Source organism: Odocoileus virginianus, chromosome 21 (genome assembly GCF_023699985.2).
Source record: "Odocoileus virginianus isolate 20LAN1187 ecotype Illinois chromosome 21, Ovbor_1.2, whole genome shotgun sequence".
Classification (NCBI taxonomy): domain Eukaryota; kingdom Metazoa; phylum Chordata; class Mammalia; order Artiodactyla; family Cervidae; genus Odocoileus; species Odocoileus virginianus.
Window position 1 is genome coordinate 8,988,955 of NC_069694.1, and position 27,547 is coordinate 9,016,501.

General features: G+C 39.6%; 1 long non-coding RNA gene across 1 annotated transcript; it reads left to right on the forward strand.

Annotated features, from left to right (window-relative positions):
* Positions 1-4,197: 4,197 nt before the first annotated feature.
* On the forward strand, positions 4,198-13,735 carry LOC139030260 (uncharacterized). Its single transcript, XR_011482566.1, has 3 exons — positions 4,198-4,248; positions 11,980-12,077; positions 13,422-13,735. It is a non-coding gene; the product is annotated as an uncharacterized lncRNA (long non-coding RNA).
* Positions 13,736-27,547: the final 13,812 nt, after the last annotated feature.

Here is a 27,547-nt window from a genome sequence, read left to right on the forward strand (position 1 = left end):
TCTATTGTTTTTCTTCTGGCAGGATCACTGACTTATACTGCTAGCTGGTTAACCATTAAAGGACCTTCCTGCTGTGGTGTACTCCAAGAGTTAAGGTTTCTCCCTCTCTGCCTACGGAACTCATTGTGGATAGGAAATAATGAGGATGTGCCCAAGGTCATGGGCATTTCACACCTCTGTCTCCTGGTCACCCTAGGCATTCCTGACTCTTTTTAAGGTGCCTATTTGTTGTTTAACTCAGAAGAATCAGGAGACTGAGTGGGCAAGTCTGTGGAAACCATCACCGCATCTGAGGAGCATTCAGACCCTTTGTAAGTGGCCTCTGATATCAGCAGATAATTGGGCAGTGAGGAGCCTAGAATTCAAGGGGAACCTTTTCCCAGAGCTCTGCTTTTGTGTATCCTCTTGGCAGGCGTCTATTTTGCCTCTCAGCTTATTAAGCGCCTGTACTCTGAGCCTCTTTCTTTACTCTGTAATTTTTATGGCGATGATAATTGAGCTTCATAGAATCTCCTGGAATCCTACAGGCTTTTGGATGCTGTCTCGTTGTTTGAGGTTAAGTTTAAGAGCTTCTTCCACATAAATTTTTTACGTTAGGCGTTGTTTTGAAATTTATTTGGAAACGATACACTGAGTCAGAACGAAAGCATTTAAGGACATCTCTCTTAACTGAATATGGTAGGGATGTGAATTTATCCAAGGAGCGTGCTTGAGGAACAAGGTTTGACTGCTGTTCAGTAAATTTGGAGATAGATTCTGCTTAGTGGACTGCGCAGGCTGAGGACAAAACCTGAGTTGCTTGGGGGTTTCTAGGAGCCACACGAATTGACTGGGAATAGAGGATTGAGGGGCAGAGAATATGGAGAACAGACACTTGGTTGGGAAGACTCCTAGGAAGAGTGTGGAGACAGAACAGAGAGTTAGTGCAGGAGGATGTTCAAGCTTAGCTGGGTGAGCTATGATGTAAGCATCTCCTTTAGTTCAGTTCAGTCGCTCAGTCGTGTCTGACTCTTTGCGACCCCATGGACTGCAGCACGCCAGGCCTCCGTGTCCATCACCAACTCTAGGAATCTACTCAAACTCATGTCCATTGAGTCAGTAATGCCACCCAACAATCTCATTATCCTCTGTTGTCCCCTTCTCCTCCTGCCTTCAATCATTCCCAGAATCAGGGTCTTTTCCAATGAGTCAGTTCTTCACATCAGGTGGCCAAAGTATTAGAGTTTCAGCTTCAACATCAGTCCTTCCAATGAATATTCAGGACTGGTCTCCTTTAGGATGGACTGGTTGGATCTCCTTACAGTCCAAGGGACTCTCAAGAGTCTTCTCCAACACCACAGTTCAAAAGCATCAATTCTTCAGCACTCAGCTTTCTTTATAGTCCAACTCACATCCATACAGGACCACTGGATAAACCATAGCTTTGACTAGACAGACCTTTGTCAGTAAAGTAATGTCTTTGCTTTTTAATATGCTGCCTAGGCTGGTCATAACTTTTCTTCCAAGGAGCAAGCATCTTCTAATTTCATGGCTGCAGTCACCATCTGCAGTGATTTTGAAGCCCCCCAAAATACAGTCTGTCACTGTTTCCATTGTTTCCCCATCTATTTGCCATGAAGTGATGGAACCAGATGCCATGATGTTAGTTTTTTGAATGTTGAGTTTTAAGCCAACTTCTTCACTCTCCTCTTTCACTTCCATCAAGAGGCTCTTTAGTTCTTCTTCACTTTCTGCCATAAGGGTGGTGTCATCTGCATATCTGAGGTTATTGATATTTCTCCTGGCAATCTTGATTCCAGGTTGTGTTTCATCCAGTCCAGCATTTCTCATGATGTACTCTGCATATAAGTTAAATAAGCAGGGTGACAATACAGCCTTGATGTACTCCTTTCCCGATTTGGAACCAGCATCTCCTTTGTCTCTACATAAAATCTTTAAAATTGGTTTTATCATTAGACTTTTTTCAGAAAATAACCTTTTAATTTAAGGTGAGTTTTAGATTTTCATTTAGATTTAGATTACAATAGAAGAGTTTTGAAAACTACAGCATATACCTTCCTCCAAACTCAGTTCCCCTAATAGTAACATCTTTTGTTAGGATAACACTTTTATCTCAATGAATGAGCCAATGTTGACAGCTTATTGTTAACTAAAGTCCATACTTTCTTTAGACTTCCTTTTTAGACCTAATATATATTCTTTTCTGTTCCAGGATCCCATTTGAGGTCCCACATCACTTTCAGTTGTCATGTCTTCTTTGGCTCTTCTTGGCTGTGACAGTTTCTCAGACTTTCCTTGTTTTTTATGATCGTGACAGTTTTTTTTAAAAATTTAAGTATAGTTCACTTACAAGATTATATTAGTTTCAGGTGTATAATGTAGTAATTTGGTATTTTAAATTATATAATATTTTATTATATAAAATTATATAATATATAATATATAAGACCTTATAGATTATATATAAAATATATAGTATTTATAGATAATGCTCCAAAGTTATTATAAAATATTGACTGCATCCCTTGTGCTGTACATTGCATCCTTGTAACTTAATTATTTTATATCTAGTAGTTTGCACCTCTTAATCTCCTTCACCTATTTTGCCCTTCTGCCTACCCCTGACCTTGACAGTTTTCCAAATCCAACATGCATTACTTTTGCAATCAGGAAAGTGATGCTCTGCTGAAGATTCAACTTATATTTAGGCAGTTAGACATTTTGACTTGTTTGCAGTACGTCTGTAATGATTTTCAGTTTCATCATAATAAATGTCTTACATCTATTGACACAGCACATTTCCTCTCAGCATCATCTACTTAGACCTCACAAGAATCCTCAGAGATGATATTTTTGCCTAGCACTGAGAGCTGTACTGAACAGAAGATGAAAAGCCTGGCAGGGTTCTGTCCCAGTTGATAGACTGAAAAATGTGACTCTGGGGATAGGCTGTGATTCACCCGGGGCTGAGCAAAGAGCACAGGCCGGGATGAGTTCCAAGAAGCCCCATGTTCTAGTTGACTAATCGGATGTCTAGACATGGTCTCCAGAATGTCCACTTCAGTGTAAAGTGATTACTTTGAGACTTCAGTCAACAAATAATGAAGCATGTTCAGTATAATGTATGTTCATAGGGAAATGGTTGAAACTCAAGTGCAAGTGGAAAGAATTGCTCAAAAACATTTTTATGCCTCTTACTATATGCTTACATTTATTTGTTGGAAAATCCATCAATTGATTTGTGGATTTGTGGTTAGGACAGTGCAACCAAAGACCCCCACTGTATCTAGGTTGGAATATATTAATAAATCAGTGTCTAACAAAGATATCTTATGTTAAAATGTCAAGGTTTCTTTACAATCTTAGCGTTTAAAAGATTGATGCAAGCTTGATTTTCATTTAGGAAAGGAAACTAACAAGTAAACTAAAAGTGATTCTACTTGAATTCTTGAATATACTGTTCTTCACTCGATGGGAGTTATCTCTTGTTACTCTCCCAAGTTCTTTTTTCCTTTGGAAACCTTTGTTTCACTGAGTTTAACAGCTTATTTTAGAATTTATTGTGTAAAGCTGGAGTATAAGTAAGTAAAAATAATTTCCTTAATAGTGTTTAATTGAGAAGATAATATTCAGATGTAACTCCATCTGATTCTGAACAGATCATCAATAATAGCAAAAATAATAATAATAGCATATAAAATATACTATTTTAACCATATTTAACTATAGTTCAGTGGCACTGAATACATTCACGTGTTGTGTAACGCTCACCATCGTCCATCCCCTGAATTTTTCACCTTCCTGAAACTTAAACTCTGTCCCCATTGAAGTCCTCACTCCCTCTTCCCAACCCCGGCCCCCGGCCCCTGGCATCTGCCAATGTACCCACTGACTCTATGAACTTGACTTTTCTTGCTACCGTCAGGCTCATTTTCCTGATTCAAGTAGAGTATAGTCAGTAGCTCAGCATTTCCCCGTCTTTATTGCTTGGTTTCTCTCTACCACTGTGACCTTGTCCCGAATAATTGGCTCTAGAATGGGATGGGATTGATCTAGGGTACAGAGATGACCCTATTCTACACATTTTAAACCAGAAATCACTACACCACCAGAGGCACTGGAGTTCCCCTTGGTAACATTGTGAACACTGAATTTTTAGAGAGCGTGCATTCTGAGAATGTGTCATAATGGAAAAAAAGCATTGGCAGCTGGCAGACCTTGTGCCATGCTGAGCCTACCCACCCTGGGGTAAGTGTCACAAATCTATGGGCAGTTCCACAACTACTCATCAGGCTGACAGAAGCATCACGATGCTGAGCAACTATCCTAATTATGCTCTGTCTCCAGATGTCATGGTTTGGATTTCAGTGTTGGATGCACAATTGCGTAGTCTCCATACCATATTGGAACAATCCATTTTTTGAGTTCTCATTCTATGCACTGAGCATCTCTTCTGACTGTAGTCTCTCCAACTGTATACAAAATCTCATGACTCAAAAGGGTTTTGAGTCTCACATGTGGATGTGACCTATGCTACGTATCTCTGACCTGGACTAGAAGGTTTCTTGTGTGGCTTTCTCTAAGACATAAAACTTATTTCCCAGTGAAATAAAATGGCTTCCAATATTTTAGTGTTGATAGGGAGAAGTGGCAAGGACAATTAGTCTCAGAAGCTAGAGAGATCGTCACTCTGAGAGATTACTCAAGTAATCTTACTACCAATGCATCTCCATGGTTTCAGATGAATTTCAAAACACAAGGCATCTCCTGTCTTAGGTTTAAGCAGAAACTTGCAGCAAATGTTAACCCTTTGATAGTAGATGTGTTCTAACCTGATGTGTTCTAATATTGATCTATTCAATTAATTTTAACCATTATAATCAGCACCTCCCTACTTCTTTTGGGCCTAGCCATGTTAGAGATGGAGAAGGCAATGGCAGCCCACTCCAGTACGCTTGCCTGGAACATCCCATGGATGGAGGGGCCTGGTGGGCTGTAGTCCACGGGGTCGTGAAGAGTCGGACACAACTGAGCGACCTCACGTTCACTTTTCACTCTCATGCATTGGAGAAGGAAATGGCAACCCACTCCAGTGTTCTTGCCTGGAGAATCCCAGGGACGGCGGAGCCTGGTGGGCTGCCGTCTATGGGGTCGCACAGAGTCGGACACGACTGAGGCGACTCAGCAGCAGCAGCAGCAGCAACATGTTAGAGATGTGGAAGAATATTCTTCTTTCATATAGTTAGCTCAGTCTTCTCCAACTTTGCATCTAGACCTTTCTCCATTCTTTTTCCAAATGATATTAGCTTTGAAATAGATTCTAGGCTTTCTTTTTCCCTTAGTCCACTCTGCTCTATTTTCAACACTAGGAACTGCTCACTGGGTATGTATACCAAGCATTCTGATTCTGTGATCATCACAATAAACAAAGTCTGATGCCGGGTTCAGAAAATGGCAGTTGGTCACTTCTCCATTCAAGATGAGCCTGTCTCTTACAAAATGGAGAACAATGCAATGTAACATCAGAGGCTATTTTTACTATGTGACACATTTGCATCCTATTATAGTCTCTTATTTTCATGGGCACTCCTTTACTAGATGAACTACTTCATCAGTTTCAGGCAGTGCTTTTCAGAGCAGGGACATAGTCACTGCTTTTTGGGTCATGAGTCATGTTTCTTCTTGGGTCCTTGAAGCACGTTTACCTCTAAAATAGCATCAGAGGAGCCCAAATTCTGGCTGAAGATTGCTATTGGCTGTTCTACCTTGAAAGGTCATTCAGTAATTCTTGCATTTATTCGTTAAATAACTATTTATTGAACACCTTCAGAGGCCAGCCTCTATGCCAAGCATTGGTGATACAATGATGAGGAAAAATTACATCATCTCTGTCCTCAAGAAGCTTGCTCTCTATCCTACTGGGTTGGTCATTAATCAAACAAATAACTAGGAACTTCTTAATTGTGGCAAGTGCCATTAGGTTAGGGAAGCCTTCCCTGATAAGTGATGATTGAGATGAAAGCTGAAGAATAGATGGGATTTGACTAGGTAAAGGGAGAGGTAAGTAAAAATGAAAGTGTTAGTTGCTTGATTGTGTCCGACTGTTTTTAACACCATGGACTGTAGCTCTGCCCATGGAATTCTCCAGGCAAGAATACTGGAGTGGGTTGCCATGTCCTTCTCCAGTGAACCTTCCTAACCCAGAAATTGAACCCAGGTTACCTGCATTGCAGGCAGAGTCTTTATACTGTCTGAGCCACCAGGAAAGTCTAAATGTTAGTTGCTCAGTTGTGTCCAATTCTCTGTGACTCTATGGAGTGCAGCCTGCCAGGCTCTTCTGTCCATGGGATTCTCCAGGAAAGAATACTGGAGTGAGTAGCCAGCCATTCCCTTCTCCTGGGGATCTTCCCAGCCCAGAGATCAAACCTTGCTCTGAGCCACCAAGGAAGCTCAGGTGAAGAGAGAGGTAAAGATATTCCCAGGTAGTGGCAACTACATGTTCAAAGGCCCTGTAGTAAGAGAAAGCAAGGTGTGATGTGAACATTCTGGGTTCTGGGGAGGGTGTGGTCCAAGATAAAGTTGGAAACGTGGGCAGGGGCCAAATCATGCAGGGCCTATGATCGTGATAAAGATTTGGTATTTATTCTCAAAGCAATGGGAAGTCACTGAAGTGCTTTGGCAGATGGCAGGAGTGATAAAGCCATCAGACTTGTGTTTTGAAAAAATCATCAGTTGTAGTATAGGATAGAGAAAGGTGAGAGCTAAGATGTAAGTATGTAACCTGTCTGAGCAGACCGTTGAAATAACCCAGGTGAGAAATGAAGGAAGCACAGGCTATGAGGGTGGATATAGAGAGAAGAGGGTGGATGCCAGGTGTATTTAGGACTCAGTGATGGTTTGAATATGAGAAATGAGCAAATAGAGATTTCAAGGATGAACACAGAAAGACTATGGAGGGATCAAAGTCATCTCCATGAATATTTTATGTTCATCTTTTCAGGTTCCTTTGATATTATGTTTTTTTTTTTTTTTTTTTTTGACAGACTGCTCTTGTCTTGAAAAATTAGGGAACTGAGATTTTCTGGGGAGCATTTAGTTTACAGTCAATGTAGCTGTTAATTATCACATGAAGGACATCAGAGTCTGAGTAAGGGTGATTCATTGGTAAGGCCAAATTTATAGGTTTGTTCTTTTTTTTAAATTGTTGGTCATCCTGTGCATCATGTGGGACCTTAATTCCCCGACTAGGGACTGAACCCTCACCCCCTGCACTGGAAGCATGGAGTCTTAACTACTGGACCATCAGGGAAGTCCCCAAACATACAAGTCAAGTGATAAACATTTCCTACAGAAATTGGCAGTTTGCTAACATGTCAACCAACTTCATCCCATCCTCACTGGAAGAACTGGTAAATTTCCTGACCCATGTGGCCATAAGTTCCTTTCTGCTTTTGATGGCTGCTTTGGTAATCGTAGCTTCCTTTTGACCTGTGACAAAGAAACTCAATCAGACGAATCCATCTGTGAATAAGACTTTCTCCAGCTTTAAAACCCCAAATTTTAGGGCTTCCCTAGTGGTGTAGTGGATAAGAATCCACCTGCCAATGCAAGGTGCACAGGTTCAATCCCTGGTCTGGGAAGATCTCACATGCTGCAGTGTAGCCAAGCCTGTGTGCCACAACTACTGAGCCTGTACTCGAGAGCCCGCGAGCTGCAGCTCCCAAGCCCTCATGCCGCAACTCCTGAAACCCATGCGCCCTGCAGCTTGGGCTGTGTAATGAGAGAAGCTTCCTCGATGAAAAGCCTGTGCACTGCAAGGAGTAGCCCCTGCTTGCCACAACTGGAGAAAGCCTGGGCAAAGCAATGAAGACCTATGGCAGCCAAAAATAAATTTAAAAAAATTTTCTAAACCCTACATCATCATCTGTAGATGATCTATCTAGCCAGTCAATCGTCCACCTTCCCCATAAAATAAATATACCATCTCAGGTAGTGTTGTTTTGTTTTCTGAGGAAGGGTGACTCTAGAGAAGGTGCTAGATTAACAAATGTTACAGGTATTGTGGTCTTTTTATCTCCTAGTCCCAACCCTGTGATTGTTAAACAGAACTCTATGTTCTGTTTTCTCTTCCTGAGACCTCTACTGAGGGTAGTTCATTTGGGAGTAAGACAGATTTGCCTGAGAGCTTTATCAAGCCGGTATCTCAGAAGACAAAATGCAAAGGCTGCTTATTCCATATTCTTCTTCCAATGACATTCAACAACTCAGAGAACCTAAACCCACAAGGAACACACTGTCCCCACTGGGAAACACTAAGACTGTGGGTGCTTTGCCAACCTCGGTCCTTCAGACTGTTGCAGGAAGCAGCTGGGTTCACAATATCAAATATTTACTGAACATTTACTATATGCCAGGCACAGTGATATGTGTTTTGTGTGCATTTAAGCATTTCATTGATGTATAACATGTAGCAAAGGTGCATGAGGCGGTGGTAAAGAATCCACCTGCCAATGTATGAGGTTTGATGAGAAAGGGGTGCGATCCCTGGGTCGGGAAGATCTCCTAGAGAAGGACATGGCAACTTACTCCAGTACTCTTGTTTGGAAAATTCTATGGACAGAGGAGCCTGGTGGGCTACAGTCCATGGAGTCGCAAAGAGTCAGACATGACTCAGCACACACACACATAACATGCAGTAAAGGTGCATCTTTAGTATAGTGTAAATTGTATTATAAAGATTGTATACAATTTTTATTGTATAGTGTAAGTCTCAGTGAAATTTTATATATATATATATATATATATATATATATATATATGCACCGTGTAACCATCACCTAGATCACCATATAACATACTTCCAACACCCAGTAAGACTCCCTCATTCCCGGACAATACCTTTTCCTCCCCCCATCATAAACATTTTTCTGACCTCTATCACCAGAGTTTAGTTTTGCCTGTTCTTGAACTTTACATAAATGGAATCACACAGTGCGTATATGAGAGTCATCAATGTTGTAACACGTAGCAGTAGTTCATTCAGTTTTTATTGCTATATAGTTTTCCATGCTTATATCATAATTTATTCATACATGGCCCTTTTGATAAGCCATTTGACTTATTTTGAGTTTCAGGCTATTTTAAATAAAGTTGTGACTATTATCATAAGTCTTTTTTGGTGAATATCTTTTGGATATATACCTTTGAGTGGAATCACTGGCTCATGAAATACATTTAGTATATATTAGTGTGTGCTCAATCCCTCAGTCATGTCCAACTCTTTGTGACCCCATGGGCTGTAGCTCACCAGGCTCCTCTGTCCAAGGACTTCTCCAGGCAAGAATACTGGAGTGGGTTGCCGTTCCCTTCTCCAGGGGATCTTCCCAACCCAGGGATCGAACCCAGGTCTCCTGCATTGCTGGTGGATTTTTTACTGTCTGACCCAACAGGGAAGCCTGTTTGCCTATCTGTATTTTCCTTCCACTCCTCCAGGACAAACAGCCCTTGGAAATTTTTGAACTAGCTCAAGTTCCTTGATGATCTCCTAAGACATCTTAAAGGAGAGGAAGCTTCTTAGATACATTTGACTGAAGTTAGGTACAAACACAATAGAGTTTTTGTTTCTTTTTTTTTTTTCTGTTATTATTGTTGTTATTTTGTTAAGTTTGCTTTGGTCTCCAGGAAGATTAATAGGGTAAGGAAAAGGGAGCCTCCTGATTCCAATCCAAATGACCCTAAAAGTGGGTAGGGTCCTGTTTTTAGGATTGAGTGTGAATAACTATACAGTGTTAAGCCCAACAATGAATGGGTCTGTAAGGCAAGAGTATAAAATTACCGGTTCTGTGTACTTCACCAGATTGTCGTGAGGATAAAAAGTGAGCCAATGAACGGAAGTCAACTCTGAGAGCTGTAACCACAATGTTTCTTTACTGAAAGCAACCAGTCCCTACAAAAGGCAAGCCCACAGATAGAGTAGGAAAGAGAGCCATTCACTAGCCAGGGCTTATCTTAGGAAAACTTTGTGATCCCAATAATGTCGTCACACATAAACACCTATATTTTTATGTCAACTGTGCCACCAGGCGTTTGGGAGACTGCCAGCTTTTTGCAGTTGTTCTTTCCCTCACATGAACTACTAGGTAATTCAAGTTATGTGACTCACTGGAGGAGGAAAGAGGCAATTCAGGACTGTGCAAACTCATTTTTCAAGTTCTCTGTTGATACAAGAGGTGAAAGGTAGTATGGTGCTTTCTAAGATAATCGTCTTTCATCAATTCAGAATGACTTTAGTCCCTAATTAGTTATGGAGTGTGACAAAGTGATTAAGTTATTTCCTTTAACTTCTTGCTTTGCTTAATGACAATATAGTAGAGTGATTGAATTTACTCTCTAGTTACTAAATGACAGGCTAAAAAAAACCCTGACATCAAAGGAAAGCATAAACTCTAATCAGGGACACATTGAGAAATCATTAATATTTATTGAGCTCAAACTGTGTGTCAGACATTTTTTTAAGCATCATACAGTGTTAACCAATTCAACTCCCATGACATTCTGTGAGATATAATAATTTTCTCTTTTCTAAGAGAAAGAAGAGGCATAGGAGAGTGTGGAGATGCAGAATTTAACCAATTTATTGGATGTCAGAATCTGCCCTTGGAATCTTATGTTATACCATCTGTCTATAAAATAGAAGATTGAATGTTAAAACATAGTCCTAGAGACAGCTCATAGCTGTAGGTGTTATAACTTTGTTCTTGTGTCCACTCCAGGAGTAACCACAATAAAATGACTGGGCAAAACCATATCTGTGCAGACATTTCAGAGAGAGGGGTTCTTCAGAGGCAAACAATCCTTCTTAGACTTCATCAGTGAAGATATTGAGAAAATGCAGATGGAGGGGCATTCTTTTTTTAATATATAATTTTATTTATTTTTGGCTGTTCTAGATTGTCCTTCTTCTTGAGTTGCGGCGAGCAGGGGCTACTCTCTAGCTGTGGCGTGCGGGCTCCTCGTTGAGGGGGCTTCTCTTGCAGCAGGGCAGGGTGTCTGGGGCGTGTGGGCTTCAGGAGCTGCAGCACATGGGCCTGAGACGTGGCTCCTGGGCTCTAGAGCACAGGCTCTGCAGTTGTGGTGCCCCGGCTCTGTGGCTCTGAAGCATGTGGAAGCTTCCTGCACCATGGGTGGAGCCTGTGTCTCCTTCTTTGGCAGGAGGATTCTTTTCCACCAAGCCATCAGGAAACCCCGGGAGAAACTCTGGATGTTACAAGGTGATACCTTGTATTACCTCTCCAGGGCAAACAACCTGGTACCTGAGTTGCAGCAAAAGCCAAAAAGGGGTCAGCAAGTGATGCAGCACAAGGTGGTTAAAGGGGAATGAAGACAAGCCTTCAATCGTATCTGTTTCCTCCCATTCTTTTCTTATGGAAAACACTTGGGATGAGCTCTAGAACTAGACAATATGTTAGTTATGGTGCATGTGCATGTAGCGCCATTCATATCCCCTTGGAGCACTTCTTACCAGATTTCAACTTACAGAACTCGCAGCTCTTTGTCTCAGCCCTAAGGGCTTTCTTGAGTATCAAGGGGTGCTGGGGATTTAACCATCATCACCACTAACAGCCCACCACCTCTCCCATACAAGTTGCCCAGCAGGTTCCCACCAATGGGCAATGGGAGATGGTGGATGTGTAGCCCAGGTCCCCTGTCTCTCAGCAGAAGACTCAGAGAGGCCCTTCACTGTCTCCCACGGTCCCCAGGAGAACTGAGTCCTGGCAACACTTACTTGAAAACACATCATTTATTGGCTTCCTATCTCTCTTCCCGTTGACCTGTCAGGATTTCCTGAGATGAACTCCCAACTGAATCAATTGTTTCAGAGTCTGTGTCCAGGGATACCCAAACCAAGCTATTGTGTTGACATATATTTAATTAGGGCTTAGAAAACTGTGTAATTTTTATTCTGTCGTTTGTATCTAGTCCCAGTTGAGCAGCTCAGGCATTCTTCTTGCTGGTCAATATTTGGACTGGATGGTCCTGACAAATGTCTACAACTTCTCAAGCTCAGATTTGGACAGGTGGGTCAGTGAACTAATATCTTCTGAATACTAGAATATTCTGTCTGGATTGTCTAAGCTAAGGCAACTAAGTGAGTATTTCCTAACTCTTAGTTAATTTTTCCCAATTTTCAAGAAATGTTGGTGCAATTATTTTACTGGTTCAACAATCAGCTCCAAGAGAGCAAGAGCCTTATCCATCTTGCCCATAGCTGTGATAGCCCATAGTTCCCTGAAAAATGTCCAGTGCATAGAAGATATTTAACAGACATCACTGAGTGAATTTCTTGGAGAGATTAAATACTTTTAAAATGTTGCACAAGCACCTCATTTGATATAAATTATTAAATCCAGCATCTTATTAAAAATGTATTTTTATAGGGACTTCCCTGGCTGTCCAGTGATTAAGACTCTATGCTTCCAATGCAGGGGACGTAGATTTGATCCCTGGCTGGGGAACTAAGATCCCACACACTGGGCAACGAGGCCAAAACAAAACAAAACAAAAACAAAACTGTATGTTTATCAAATGTACAACATGTATCATTAGACTGGGGGCTTCCCTGGTGGCTCAGATGGTGAAGAATCCACCTGCAATGCGGGAGACCTGGGCTCAATTCCCGAGTTTGGAAAATTCCCTGGAGGAGGGCATGGCAACCCACTCCAGTATTCTTGCCTGAAAAATGCCCATGGACAGAGGAGCAGGACCCTGGTGGGCTATAGTCCATGGGGTTGCAAAGAGTTGGACATGAGGAGCGACTAAGCACACACATCATTAGACTAGATAACAGGTATGAAAGTTATTGGAAAGGTAGTTAGCAATTGTTATTGTTGGGACAAACATGTTCTAATTGCCATAAACATTGGGCACTCTTCGTGTAAGACAGATCTGGGTTCATGGCATTTGCTACCTGTGTACTTTGGGTAAATTCCTGACATTTTTGAGGCCAAGGATTCTTATCTGGAAATTGCTAAACACTGTGTTCTATTGAATCAAAGATGTCATGAGTTATAAGATGCACCATTATTTTAAGCACCATTAAGAAAAAAGCAGCCAAGTAAACTGTAGTAATATGCTTTCTTATCATGTTGGTTTTAAAATGCATCCAAATTTCAGAGATGTTAAAATATGAACAAAGATACATTTCAGAGTTAATACAATATGAAACAATAAGTACCTTAAGAAGTTATTGGTTAAAATGGATATTTTATAATATAACAATATATAATAAATATATATGTGTGTAAAGCACATATAGAAGATAATGAACAAATATTAATTATTTCTTCCTTGCTTTGATTAAATCCTTAGTAAACAATTTACATGTTTGAAAATGCTAATTTCATACTATTATATTCAACCAGGTAGACGAAAGGAAGTGTACGAATATGGAAAAAGTTTATTGCTTGAAAAAACAAGAGCTATGCAAACAATTGAACCTTGATATATTAGATAATTGATGAAGCAAAATATGGGAGAAAAGAGCATTAAACTCTGAAGTGAAAATCATGTCAAATAAATTTAGAAAATAATTAGAGAGGACTAGAGAAGTAACCATGCTCCCAACTCTAAGGGAACTGAAATTTCTGCACTTGGGACCCTCCGAGAGATCTTCCTTATGTATCTTTTCACCTGCTCATTTGTATTCTTTAGCATATCCTATAATAAACTGGTAAATGTAAACAAACAAACAAAAAACACAACTGTGTTTTGCAATTGTGAAAATACTAAAAAAAAAAATCAATAAACCACTTCTATTCAGTATTTTTAAATAGAAATATTTTACATTTGAGGTTGCTTCATATTTTTCAGCATTCTGAACCAACCCATTGGAGCAGTGATGTAATAAGAAAAGAAGAAAGATATAGGAATAAAATCTTAGGAGCACTCCCTTAAGCATCAAGAAATCAAAATAAAGATGCCACTATCAACTTTGAGTTTATGTAACATTGGACTAGAGGTTGAACCAGAATAATAAGACAAAGTTAAAAAGTTATAAGGAGTAGAAAAGAAAAAACAAAGCTATAATCAAAACTGTAATCATAATATAATTATCTGCACACACACAAACAAAAAGCACCAAAACTCACAAGGAACTATAAAAATAGTTATATTTTTATATAGTAGTGACAGTTAAAAAAATCATACTTGAAAATAAAAGAATTTGCAATAGCCACAGAAAGAAAATTAAGGTAACTATGAAAAAAAACTAACAAATTTGGTTAAGGTGGCTCACAGGTAAAAAGTCAGCCTGCCAATTTAGGAGACATGGGTTTGATCCCTGGATCAGGAAGATCCCTTGGAGAAGGAAATCGCACTCTATGCCAGTATTCTTGCCTGGGAAACCCCATGGACAGAGGAGCCTGGTGGACTATAGTCCATGGAGTTGCAAAGGAGTCAGACACAACTTAGAGACTAAAACAGCAACAAATGGAAAAAAATCTAACAAATTTGGTCAAAATCTTCAGAAAGAAAATTATAAAACTTTATTGAAAAACACAAAATACGGCCTAAATAAATGTAGAATTAAATCATGTAATGGCAAAGAAGACATAACATGGTAAGTATGTCATATTTCCTCACATTTGATCTATGGGAAACCTCCAGTTTCAATCCAAATTCAATAGGTTTTCATGACTCTTGAAAATCTGATACTAAAACTTAAATGAAAATGCAAATTGCTAAAAATAAGTTGAGTGGAAATTTGCTATAATAAATATCAAAACTTAGTACAAAGTTGCAGTAATTAGAGGGTATAGCGCTGCTTGCTCAGCCATAGAGTCTGCCTGCAATGCAGATCCCTAGGTTGGGAAGATTCCCCCAGAGAAAGAAATGGCAACCTACTCCAGTATTTTCATTTACGAAATCCCCTGGACAGAGGAGTCTAGTGGGCCACAGTCCATGGGGTTGCAAAGAGTGAGACATGACTTAGTGAATAAACTACCACCACCATAATGCTGGTATGGATGTTGAGAAAGAGATCAGTGGAACAGAATAGAAACTCAGGTATAAATAAAATGCTGGTGTAAGCTTGATATATGATAGCTGTAGCAGGTCAGATCAGTGGGCAAAGAAGAGTGTACTCCATAAATGGTGCCAGGATCTGGAGTTTTTCCCTATGGGAAAAAGTGAAAGTTGGATCTCATTCATAACAGATACAAAAATTAATTCCTTGTATGTTAAGCACCAAAATGTGAAAAGCAAAACTTTAAAAATACTAGAAGAGAATATTTAGAATATAGAAATATGTCACAAAAAAGATATTAAAAAAATACGTGTACACCAAAAACACAAGAAAAAAAACTACCAATTTATTGTAGTAAAGAAAAAAGTAAAAAGAAGGATAGAAATTGGAAGATTTGAAATACGTAGATAACCGGATAAAGGGTTAACGTCTATGGTAATAATAATAACAATCTCTTCTGAATAAATAAAAAGACAAACTCTTGTTATAAAAATGAACAAATGCAAGGAGAGGCATTTCAGAAGAAGAAACACAAATGAATAATAAGCATATGAAAAGAGATTTAACCTCTACATTTGAGGAAATACATATAAAACCATATGTATATTAAAACCACTTAGGAGGGTTGAGTGTACCAATGGCCCCAAGTTTTCACGCCTGCTGTGTCCACACTCTTTGGTACTTTCTTCTTACTGAGTCTGGACTTGACCGTGTTCAACTTGACAATAGCAAGCCTATTGCAAGCAGAGCTTGTATAAGCACTTGTGTGTTTCTGCTCTTTCTCTTGCTCTTTTATCTTACCATGAGGACAGGTCTAAACTTTGCTAGACCATGAGAGCTAAACTTTGCTAGACTAGAGCATGAGAGAGCCACAGAACAGAGCTAAATCATGAGGCCATCCTAGTCTAGCCAAGGCACTGATGGCCAGTGGGCTGGTGAAAGCCCAGGAGAAATAAACAGAGCCTGGTCCTATCCTGGTCCTATCAGGAGACACACCCTGCCAATGCTTGACTACTGAGAAATAATAAATGGGTATTGTTTTTTTTTTTTTTTCATTTATTTTTATTAGTTGGAGGCTAATTACTTTACAATATTGTAGTGGTTTTTGCCATATGGGTATTGTTTTAAGATACTAAATTTTGGGGGTAGTTAGTATGTGGCAGTGACTAGCTGGTAGTGGTACTATTTCACAGCCATCAGACTAGCGGAATTCCAGAGCCTGACAGTGTCAAGAGTTAGTGGGAATATAGAGCAATGGGAACTCCTAACACACTAGTGGCACAAACTAGTATAACCACCTTGGAAAATAATGTACCGTTAACTTATAAGGATGAAAATACCTCATGGCCCAGCAGTTACATTTCTCTTGTATGTGTTTCCAAGTGCACTTAGAAAAAGGCACATTCCATAGATTTCTATAAGAATGTTCATAATATTGAATTGTTTGTAATAGCAAAACAGGTGAAGAATCCAAATGTCTGACATCAATAAAGGACAAATAATTTGTAGTAATTACATAAAACAGAGTAATGAAGACAAGTAAACTAAAGTGAAATGTATCAATATGGATTAATCTTACAAGTATAAAATAAAGTGAAAAAAAGCAAGTGGCAGACAAATACAAACCATAGGATACTGTTTACATAAAATTCAAGGTAATATAAAACTAAATATACTATTTAGAAATGCACAAAAATGTAGTAAAATTATAACAAAATTATTGCAAAATTCAGTATGGTTGATTCACTGGAGAAGGTGGAAAGATTTCAGCAGTTTTGTTAATATTTTGTTTCTTACGCTGGGTTAATAGGCACACCTATATCCATTTTATTAATCTTTACATCTTGTATACTATACATCCAGTCAAAAGAATTTACTACACATTCAGAGGAATTTATCTGCCTACCTAGCTGTTTATCTAACTACGGAAGCACTCTTCCAAAACACAGAAAGTAACGAGAGAGCTGGAAGCATGCATCCATTACTGTGTCCACGTGGGTGCTGTCAGGTGAAGAGAACAGAGCCCAAGGGATCTCACTAATGCTGTACTTCTTTGAAGTCCTCATCAGGGGAAAATTGATGGGCATACGCTTTGTTTCAAATCAACGGTTTCCAAAATATTTCATTTTGTTATTTCAAGCACATGCCCTTTCATAGTGACCCCAGATGATGTTTTCTGAGCACATGAGCAGCGGGCTGCTTCCTGCACTAACAGTGATGGAAAAGCAGATGACTATTAACTATCTGGAAGGATGAGTGCAGACAATGGGGATCAAACACAGGAGAGCTGCAGTCAAGTGCGCAAAGTTTTCCTTGATGGAGGACAACCTTTTCGGAGATTACGGTTGCTTTTAGCTTGCAATCAATCAGTTGATATCTACCATAAGTCTTGAACTGTGCTGGATGACTAAGGTACAATAACATACAAATACACACCCGAGAGAGTGAAAACAAATATCCACATAAAACATATACAGTATAAGAATGTTTATAGCAGCTTTATTCATTTTACCTAAAAAATGGAAACAACACAAATGTCCATCAACTGAAGAATGAATAAACAAACTTCGATGTACCCATGCAATAGAATATTATTGTCGTAGAAAGAAATGAAGTACCAATACCTACCACATCATGGATGAATCATGAAAGCATTATACCAATGAAAGAAGCCAGACATGTACTGTATGATTCCACTGATATGAAATTAATGTCCAGAAGAGGTAAACGAATAGAGACAGAAAATAGATTCATGGTCATCACGGGTGGGGATAATCAGGGTTCATGATGGGAGTGACTGCTAATGGGTGTGGGGTTTCTTTTATTGATTCATTTTGGCCACGCTGGGTTTTTGTTGCTGTGCTGGCTTTCTCTAGTAGGGGTGAGTGGGGTCTATTCTCTAGTTTCAGTCCTTGGGCTTCTCATTGCAGAGGCTTCTTTTGTTGCAGAGCATTGTCTCGAGAGCATGGGCTCGGTAGTTGTGCCTGGGTTTAGTTGCTCCGAAACATGTGGAATCTTCTCCCACCAGGGATCACACCCACATCCCTTGCATCGGCAGGTGAATTCTTAACCACTGAACCACCAGGGAAGTCCCTGGGGTTTCTTTCAGAGGTGATGAAAGTGCTCTGGGATTAGGTAGTGGTGAAGGTAAACATTTTTCGATATATACTGTTGTGGGTTGAACTGTGTGCCTCAAAAAGTTATGTTCAGCTCCCACTGCCTCAGAGTGTGACCTTATTTGGTAAGAGAGTCGTTGCAGATGTACTTAGTTAATATGAGGTTATGCTGGAGTCCAGAGTGATCTTAATCTAATCTGACTGGTGTCCTAGAAGAAGAGAGAGACTCACAGGGAGCACAGCCATGTGGAGAGCAGAGAAATACTACCACGAACCAAGGAACGTCTGGGACTACCAGAAGCTGGAAGCAGGAAGGATCCTTGTCAGAGGCTTGGAGGAAGCATGGCCCTGCTGACACCTTGATTTCAGTCTTCTAGTCTCCAGAACTATGAGAGAATATATTTCTCTTGTTGTAAGCTAAGACTGCGGTATTTTGTTACAGTAGACTTAGCAAACTAAAACATATGTTAGGGATAAAGTCTTTAGAATTAAAGGGAGAAAAAGCATGTAAGGTTCATTCATTCAACAAATAGAAGTTGCCATGGACGGAGCGCGGAGGCAGTAACCACAGAAGAAAGTTACCCCGGGCAGAGCATGGAGGCAGTGCTTGCTCGGGCTGGTGAGATCAGGGGAAGCTTCCTGGAGGGGGACACACTTGAACTGAATTTTGAAGCTGGTAGGAGTTGGCCAGGTGTGAAAGAAAGAGCTGTCACTAGACCGCCATGGCTCCTTGACATACGAACCTAATATTTTAGTGAGGGTAATAGGTAGAAAACAAACGAAGAAGTAATGAACTACAGATTGTGGTAATTGTAACAGAAAGCTAGTGTGCTGAGAGCATCCTCACGTCCTTGGATGGATATGGGACGTGTCGTAGGCGAGCGCCCTTCAGCAGCTTGGTGTCTGAAGATCACTGATAGAGCGAGAGGATGGGCCACCGGACAGAGAAGCTTGATTGCTTTCTTCTCACCCTAGTGCTGTGTGTCTCGGGCACATCTTCTCATTTCTCTGAATCCCACTTCTACATTTGAAAAAAGAAATGGCAAAAAAAGGATGTGTCTAAAGTCTATTTTCATTCTAATTTGGTGAAATAAGTGTTTTTATAGTCTTCTCTGAGTCCTTGGGTTCTGCATCCATGAATTCAACCAACCATGGATTGAAAATACTAGAAAAAAAATTTCCAGAAAGATTTAAAAAGCAAAACCTGAATTTGCCACTTGCCCAGAAACTATATATACATAACATTTACATTGTATTTATAACTATTTACATAGATTTACATTGTATTAGGTATTATAAGTAATCTAGAGATGATTTAAAGTGTACTAGAGAATGCGCGTTGGTTATATGCAAACACTGTGCCATTCTGTATAAGGGACTTGAGCATCCTTGAATTTGGTATCTGTGGGGGGGTCCAGGAACCAATCCTCCGTGGGTAGCAAGGGGTGACTGTACTACATAATTTGGTTATTTAAAGCAGAATCCATGGGATCGTAGTAGGACAATGCTGTAGTACTCTACGTGGATCTTTTTAAGCTGGCTAAATGGGACTGTGATGCTTATTACAAACTGAGGGAGCTGCAGTCTGCAGCCTTATTTTTTCAAACTGGAGAGAGCATGGTAATTCACTGTACAATGAGAAGAGTATTTAGCCCCAGACACAGCTCCATTCTTGCGTTTATCTATTCCATGGCAGCAGCTATTTTCATTGTAACCCTGTCCTTACTGGAATTGCTTCCACTGCTCATGTATCTGCTTGGCTAGGGAAATAGAGATGAATGAGAAAAGCCAGCCTAGAGAAGAATGAGAGGGCAACTCTCGTATAATGAAAAGAATTCCAGAGTTGGGACTCAAATTCCACTTCTCTCACCTCTCAGCCATGAGACCCAGAGCAAGTGTACTGAGTTTCACTTTCTTCATCCACAATGGGACTGAAAATCCATCCCTCACATGGCCGTTGTGAAGGTTCAATTCACTTATGCACTTATCAAATATTTAAGAAGCACTGACTATATCTACCCATACATCTATATCTCCCAAACACTCTGTATCTGTCTCTATGTCTATCTATCTCTCTACCATCATTTATCTGGTGCTTTAGATATGGCAACAAGAAGACAACAGAATCATGGTCCTCAACCTCAAGGAGTTTCTAGTGTAGAGGAGAAGACAGGTATTGAGTAGGAAGTATGATACTAACTTCTAACTTCATAGAAATTTGGAAAATGAGTTGACGTCATCTTCTTGAAGACAAAAGTGGTAGTAGGCAGGAAGAGTATTCAAAATGGGAACATGAAAGACAATTTTAAACTTGATTCATGTTGGCTGAATCAACAGTGAAGGAGTCGGTGATGGGCTGAAACAAGTGTGAAATTGGTAAGATCATAGCTCAGAGGCAGTTTTTCCTGAAAAGTGTAACTTGGTAAGTTTTCTCCCAAACACGAGCCAAAATTTCATTTAATTTTTTTTCAGATACAAACTAAAAACCATAAAGTTGGCTGATTTGCATGCTTCCTTTTTCAGGACACAGAACACTTATCAACACTCTGTGGTAACTTGTCTTTCAAACCTCTCTGGGGTTCTGAATCATGTCGTATTTTTATTATATCTCAAACTATATGAAAATCTGAATAACATAAGTGATGTTCCTCAAACAGAATTTCTTAAGTGTCTGTAGCTCCTTTGTAACAATTAAAATAACACAATTTTTGTAGAGTACAAATTGTCTAGCTTGGTGGATATCATGTATTTACTTGTATATCATGTATATACTCATCAAAGCCCATTTAGTTAAATTAACTAAGGGCCAATGTTTCAGGTGCTGTAGCTGAAACATTAAGGTTTCAAATGCCGGTGATTAGAGAAAATGTGGGTTTTACACTTAAAGAAATATTTTAAAAAATAATATTTGGTAAACTCTGTTTTTTCCTGATTTTTTCACATCATGCCGTCTCATATGGTTGCTACTAGCCGCATGTAGTTATTTAAAATTGACTTAAGGGGGAATGGGGTGGGAAGGTTTGGGAGTTTGGAATTAGCAGATATAAACTATTATATATAGAATGAATAAACAAAAAGATCCTACTGTACCACACAGGAAACTATAGACAATATCCTGTGATAAACAATAATGGAAAAGAATATAAAAAAGCATATATATGTATAACTGAGTCACTTGGTTATACAGCAGAAATGAACACAACATTGTGAATCAACTATATGTCAATAAAATTTTCTAAATAAAATTGATTTAAATTAATTAAGACAAAATTTAACATTCAGTTCTTCATTCTTGCTGGCGACATTTCAAATGTTCAATAGCCACAAGCGGCCAGTGGTGAGCATATTAGCACAGATATGGAATATTTTTGTCACCATCAAAAGGTTTTTTGGACAGTGCTGCCTTAGAAGGTCTATTCAGTGAGAAGAACTATGAACCATCCTCTTACAAGTCTGGATGAAATGGGTTTTCCTTTATTCCTAGAGAAACACTAAGAATCCTTACAATCACTTCTGGAAATGCATCCTTCAAAAGGTAGATATGCATCTAATAGTTAATGAACAAAACTGTTTCTCATGCTATTATTACAGAAATTAATGTAGATGTCCTTGTCAAGAGAATAGTTAATGGTCTACAGTCACCAAAATCATGTTTTCAGAGACCCTTTTAATAACATGAGAAAATGCTAATGATATTAGTTAAAAAAAAATCCACAATATGATGTGATACCCAAATGTACTCAACATGATACTTCTTTTCAATTAGCTTATGTCGTTTTTTTTCAGTTTTTTCACATTCTTCCCAGTGAGCATAAACTATTTAGGTGCTAGAGAAAAAAAGTTTTTTAAAAAATACAAATTATTTGGGGTTTAGGGAAGATAGATAAATAAAACCCAAAGCAAAAAGCAAGTGATTGGTGAATTGTTTTTCTGTTTCAAGGGTGAACTGAAAGGTTGGTAGAGTTACAAGCATTTTGATGGCAATCTCAAAGTCTAGGATCTGTCTTCAGCCTGTGTTTATTCTTGTTACCCATCAGAGATCTAATAAATGTTATTTAGAAGACAAGTGTGTGGGCTGGTGAAGTTGATGAAAGTGATAATAAAGCAAATTACAGCACCCCTAGGCCATGTGCAGGCTTTCTGGGTGGTTCAGATGGTAAAGAATCTGCCTGCAATGTAGGAGACCCTGGTTTAATCCCTGGGTCAGGAAGATCCCTTAGAGAAGGGAATGGCTACCCACTCCAGTATTCTTGCTTGGAGAATCCCATGGACAGAAGAGCCTGGCAGGATATAGTCTATGGGGTCACAAAGAGTCGGACACAACTGAGCGACTAACATACACACACACACAGGCCATGTGCAGATGACAAGGAGAAAATCATTCGAAACATGGAGAAGTTGAAATGTCATGGCATAAAAAAGTCAGTTAGTTCAAAACCTCACCTTTCTTCAGTTAAAATGATCAAGTCATTTAAAAAGTCATTTTCTTAACTTTGATGATTTTAAAATTAAACTCTTAACTTTTCATAAGTAATTTTGCAATCACAAGTAATTTCAAGCCCTTTCTGAATGCTCAGACAGTTCTTCTCTATCATTTTGCAGATGAAATCAACCTGGTTGAAATTTTAGCAATTTTATAAATGCATCTTAATCCCACATGCTGTTTATTTTGTATGTAATTATAATATGCACACATATACATAATGATATATATAAAGACAAATGAAATAGGTACATATGAAAGTATTTTACAGAAACTATTTAGTTGCTAGGGCTTTTTGATGGCTCAGACAGTAGAGAGTCTGCCTGCAATGTGGGAGACCTGGGTTTGATCTCCGGGTCGGGAAGATCCCCTAGAAAAGGAAATGGCAATTTCTACTCCAATATTCTTGCCTGGAAAAATCCCAGGAACAGAGAAGACTGGCAGAGTACAGTCCATGGGGTCGCAAAGAGTTGAACACAACTGAATGACTAACACTTTCACATTTAGTTGCCAGAGGAAAAAAAAGTTTCCTTTTTTTTTTTTTTTTTTTAGAAGTACAAGTATTTAAGGTTTAGGGCAGATAAATAAAATCCAAAGCAAAAAGCAAGTAATTGGTGAATTGTTTTTCTGTTTCAATAGTAAATTGAAAGGTTTGTGGCATTAAAAGCATTTTGATGGCAAACATATTACATGTTATATTTAATTCAGTTCAGTCGCTCAGTTGTGTCCTACTCTTTGAGACCCCATGAACTGTATGTAGCATGCCAGGCTTCCCTGTCCATCACCGACTCCCAGAGCTTACTCAAACTCATGTCCATTGAGTCGGTGATGCCATTCAACCATCTCATCCTCTGTCATCCCCTTCTCCTCCTGCCTTCAATCTTTCCCAGCATCAGGGTCTTTTCAAATGAGTCAGTTCTTCAGATCAAGTGGCCAAAGTATTGGGGTTTCAGCTTTAGCATCAGTCCTTCCAATGAATATTCAGGACCGATTTCCTGTAGGTGGACTGGTTTGATCTCCTTGCAGTCCAAGGGACTCTCAAGAGTCTCCTCCAAGACCACAGTTCAAAAGCATCAATTCTTTGGTGCTCAGCTTTCTTTATGGTCCAGCTCTCACATCCATACACGACTACTGGAGAAATCATAGCTTTGACTATACGGCCATGTTATATTAGCTATTATAATATGTCAAACTTTATATAATTTTGCTCAACCTTTTCAATGACTGTATCACATACATGGGCATTTTGTAGCTATCTGGTGGATGTGAAAAAGTAGTCAGTTGAGAACATTAGCAAGAGGTTGAAATAACAACTATATTCCTGGTGAAAACTAAAAATACTTATTGAGAGGACTGATTGTCAGTGACTTATATGTTGTCTGGCCGAGGCCAGTACATTGGCTTTCAAGCTGAAGAATGGGCAAGGCGTTAATTGTAGGCTTGGGGACACCTACTGAGTAGGGGAAGAACTGGAAGAGAGTGAATTACACAATGTGTGAAGGCACTGAAAGAAAAGTCCATCCATTTTGCAGCATTGTCCAAATCCATGGTGGATGCCATGATCCATCCATGTTAGGCTACTCAGAGTGTTTGGTAGACTAGGTAAAAGACCCTTCCATCAACTGAGACCTTGCCTAGCCACCTTTGGTTATTTGATGATCAAATAAATTAAAATGTTTACATTAATCCCCCTGTTGAGATGTGTGTTGCGTTTCAGAGTACAGCCAGCCCTCTGTATCCACAGATTCTGTATCTGTGAATTCAACCAACCTGCAGTCAAAAAAATACTAGTAAACATTCCAGAAAGTTCCAAAAAGTAAAACTTAAATTTGTCACATTCACAACTATTTGCATAGCATTTACCTTGTATTAGGTATTTTGAGTAATCAAGAGATGATTTAAAGTATTGATATAAGGGAGGATGTATGTAGGTTATATGTAAATACTGCACCATTTATATAAGGAATTTGAGCATCCTTGGATTTTGTTAATGATAGGTGGAGGTGAGGGGTTGGAACCAACCCTTTGCAAAGATATTGGGGACTTTATTTTGATTTTGCATCTAAAACAACATTTCAATATTCCCCCCTCCTCCCCACATTTAACTGCCAACTGCTTAAGGAGGATGTGTGAAGAGTTTTCAAGGTGAAGTTTCAATCTACTATTTTGCTCCTTCATGCCTATGACCAGACTGCTTCTCACTACTGGCAGTCCTCAACTTCAAGAGAGGGAATTAAAAAAAAACAAATTGCACTAAGTTTCCAAATGTTAATTTTAAATGTAAAGCTTTAGTCAGGAAAATGCAGGTGTTACAAATATTGGAACTGATCTTTTAATTAGGATTCCAACTCAAAAATTATGATGAGGTTCATTAGAGAAAAAAGCATCATTCATCATTCATTCTTTATTTCCCTGGAACTTGGCATAATGATCTTGGCTTATACGGTCATTTAAATTGCCATGGCTTATCACAGAACTGTTGAATTCATTCATATCACAAAGAAAGTCTAAGACACTATGTCAACACATTTACTGAGTGTTAAATATAAACATTTACGTGGCACTCTATTCAGTGTCAGACTGCAATGACAGATATAACCAACTTTAGCATTTGCAGCCTTATGTCATATTTCTAATGACTGAATGACACAGTATGGAGACTGTCCTGCTTTGATTTCCCCAGGAGAGAGAGAAAATGGGGAAAGGATGGTTTGATCAGTGCATCTGTATCATTATTTTGGTCCTTGCACCAGTATTGAGAGTGAGTGGATGCTCTGAATATTGTAAATGCTTTCCCAGGACTCAGGGATCCCTTGCTAGACCTTCAGCATTATGTTGGTGTTGTTCAAAGGTTGTAGCTCTTAATTCATGCTTATACACCCAGTCATTATTTCCAAAGTAAAACTCATGAGGCTGGATTCAAGAGATTTATAGTCTCACTTCTCTCCACTAACCCTCCAAGAACCATTGTATGGAAGCTGAGTAACCCAGCTATACCAGTTCCCTGTTGCTGATGTAATAAGTCACGAAAAATATGGCAACTCACACAGCACAAGTTTATTACCTTACAGTTTTGTAGGGTAGACAATGGAAATAGGTTTCTGGGCTTTGTTTCCTTCCGGAGGCTCCAGGAGAGCATCTGACTCTGTGCTATTTCTAGCTTGTAGAGTCTTCCCACATTCTGCGGCTCATGGCTTCCTTCTCTCTTCAATGCCAGTAACACTGCATCTCTCTGAGTTTCTCTTCCATAGTCACATACCCTTATTTTATTGTTTAGGCTCCCTTTTCCATGTTAAAATCTTTTCTGACTAAGGATTACCTACCCAGGTAATCCAGGATAATCTCCCTATTTTGAAGTGAGTTGATTAGCTACCTTAATTTCATTTGCAACTTTAACTCCTCTTCACCATGAACCTAACATAATCATAGATCCCAAGGATTAGAACATGGACATCTTTGGCAGGCCATTATTCTGCCTATAATACTAGCCTAGACTTTCTTCCCTCAGGGTCAGTCCTTGGTCGGGGAACTAAGACCCATCATGCTGCATGGTGTGACCAAAAAGCCTTTAAAAAACTTAAAAAAATAAATTAGCTAAAAATAAAAATAAAAAATTGAGATACCAATATGTATGCCACTTCACACATTAAACCAGCTTTTTTGCTTTCAATAAGTAATTTATAATTTCAAAGTAATTTCCAAATAATAAAGGGTATAAGCAGTATTTGAGAAATCTGCTTGAACATGAGAGAATATGAAATATCTGTGGTTCAGTTGGTGCCAGTGTCTCAGGCTCTGTGGTTTGTTGCTACATTTATCACTGAAGTAAATGAAAAATTTTACTTCAAGATTGTTGAAAACAATAAAGATATAACTTTCTCCCCATGCAAATCCACAACTCCTCCTGAAGTGTATTTACAGTCTCCTTAGGAGTCCACGGATTTCAGGTTAGAAACCCTGCAATATGAAATAGGATCACCTGGTCCTCTGCATGATAATAAAGTAATGAGAATTTGTAGTGTTTTCTGGGGGAGGAGCGCTGGCAGTGGAGTGTGTTGAAAGCCCTGGAAGTCTAGGAGAGGAGAGCTAGGACTCTTTGCTCTAACTCTACAAGCAAAGAGGCGAGTGGGGACCCAGGTAGTGTGGATGGACTCCCAGGGAGGAATTTTCCATGGCCATGATGGCTGAGGGGATGCAGAGAACCACCTCATTTCCTGTTCCATCTGTGCTGGGTCCACAGACAATACTGGCCAAACCTTCAGGAAAAGCCTATATTCAAAACACTTCTGTGTTAGTATGTTGAGGGTGGGGGCAGGGGCAAGAGTGGGCAGCATACATGTTTGGAGGGGGTCAACTGAGAGCGTGGAAGCCTTTGCTAGTGGCCAGAGCAGCCATCCCAGACTTGCAGAGAGAGCTATTAGGAGCCAGGTCACAATGAACAAGCAGCTGGCAATGTGGGCTGAGTTAGGATGGCCACAAGTCCACCCTTCTTCAAGCCAAATATGTTAGAGGTAAGTGGCCCTTGACTGAGAGGTAGAAGCTGGATCCCACCTGCCTGGATACGAGGGGAGACACTGAGGTTACAGCAGGTTAGAGAGTTGAACGTAACCCTCTATGAATGTGATCCTGTATAAATGTGACCCTGTAAGTAACGAAGGGCTGAACCCTGGAAGGGAGTTGAGCAAAGGAAAGTCTGCTATCAGTGGGGATTTAGAAGGAGCACCGGGGCAGTGACTGGAGATCAAGTGGACCAGAACACGCTGGAGACAGGCTGTTCAGAGGCCATTGCAGGACTTGGAACCACCAGGAACACAAAAGGAGGATGAAACCCTTAGAGTCATGCCTTTTAGGGAGAAGCAGTTCTGGACTCAGCTGTGCCTTTCCTAAGCCAAACAGAACTGTCCTGCTTCTTCAGCAAGAAAAACA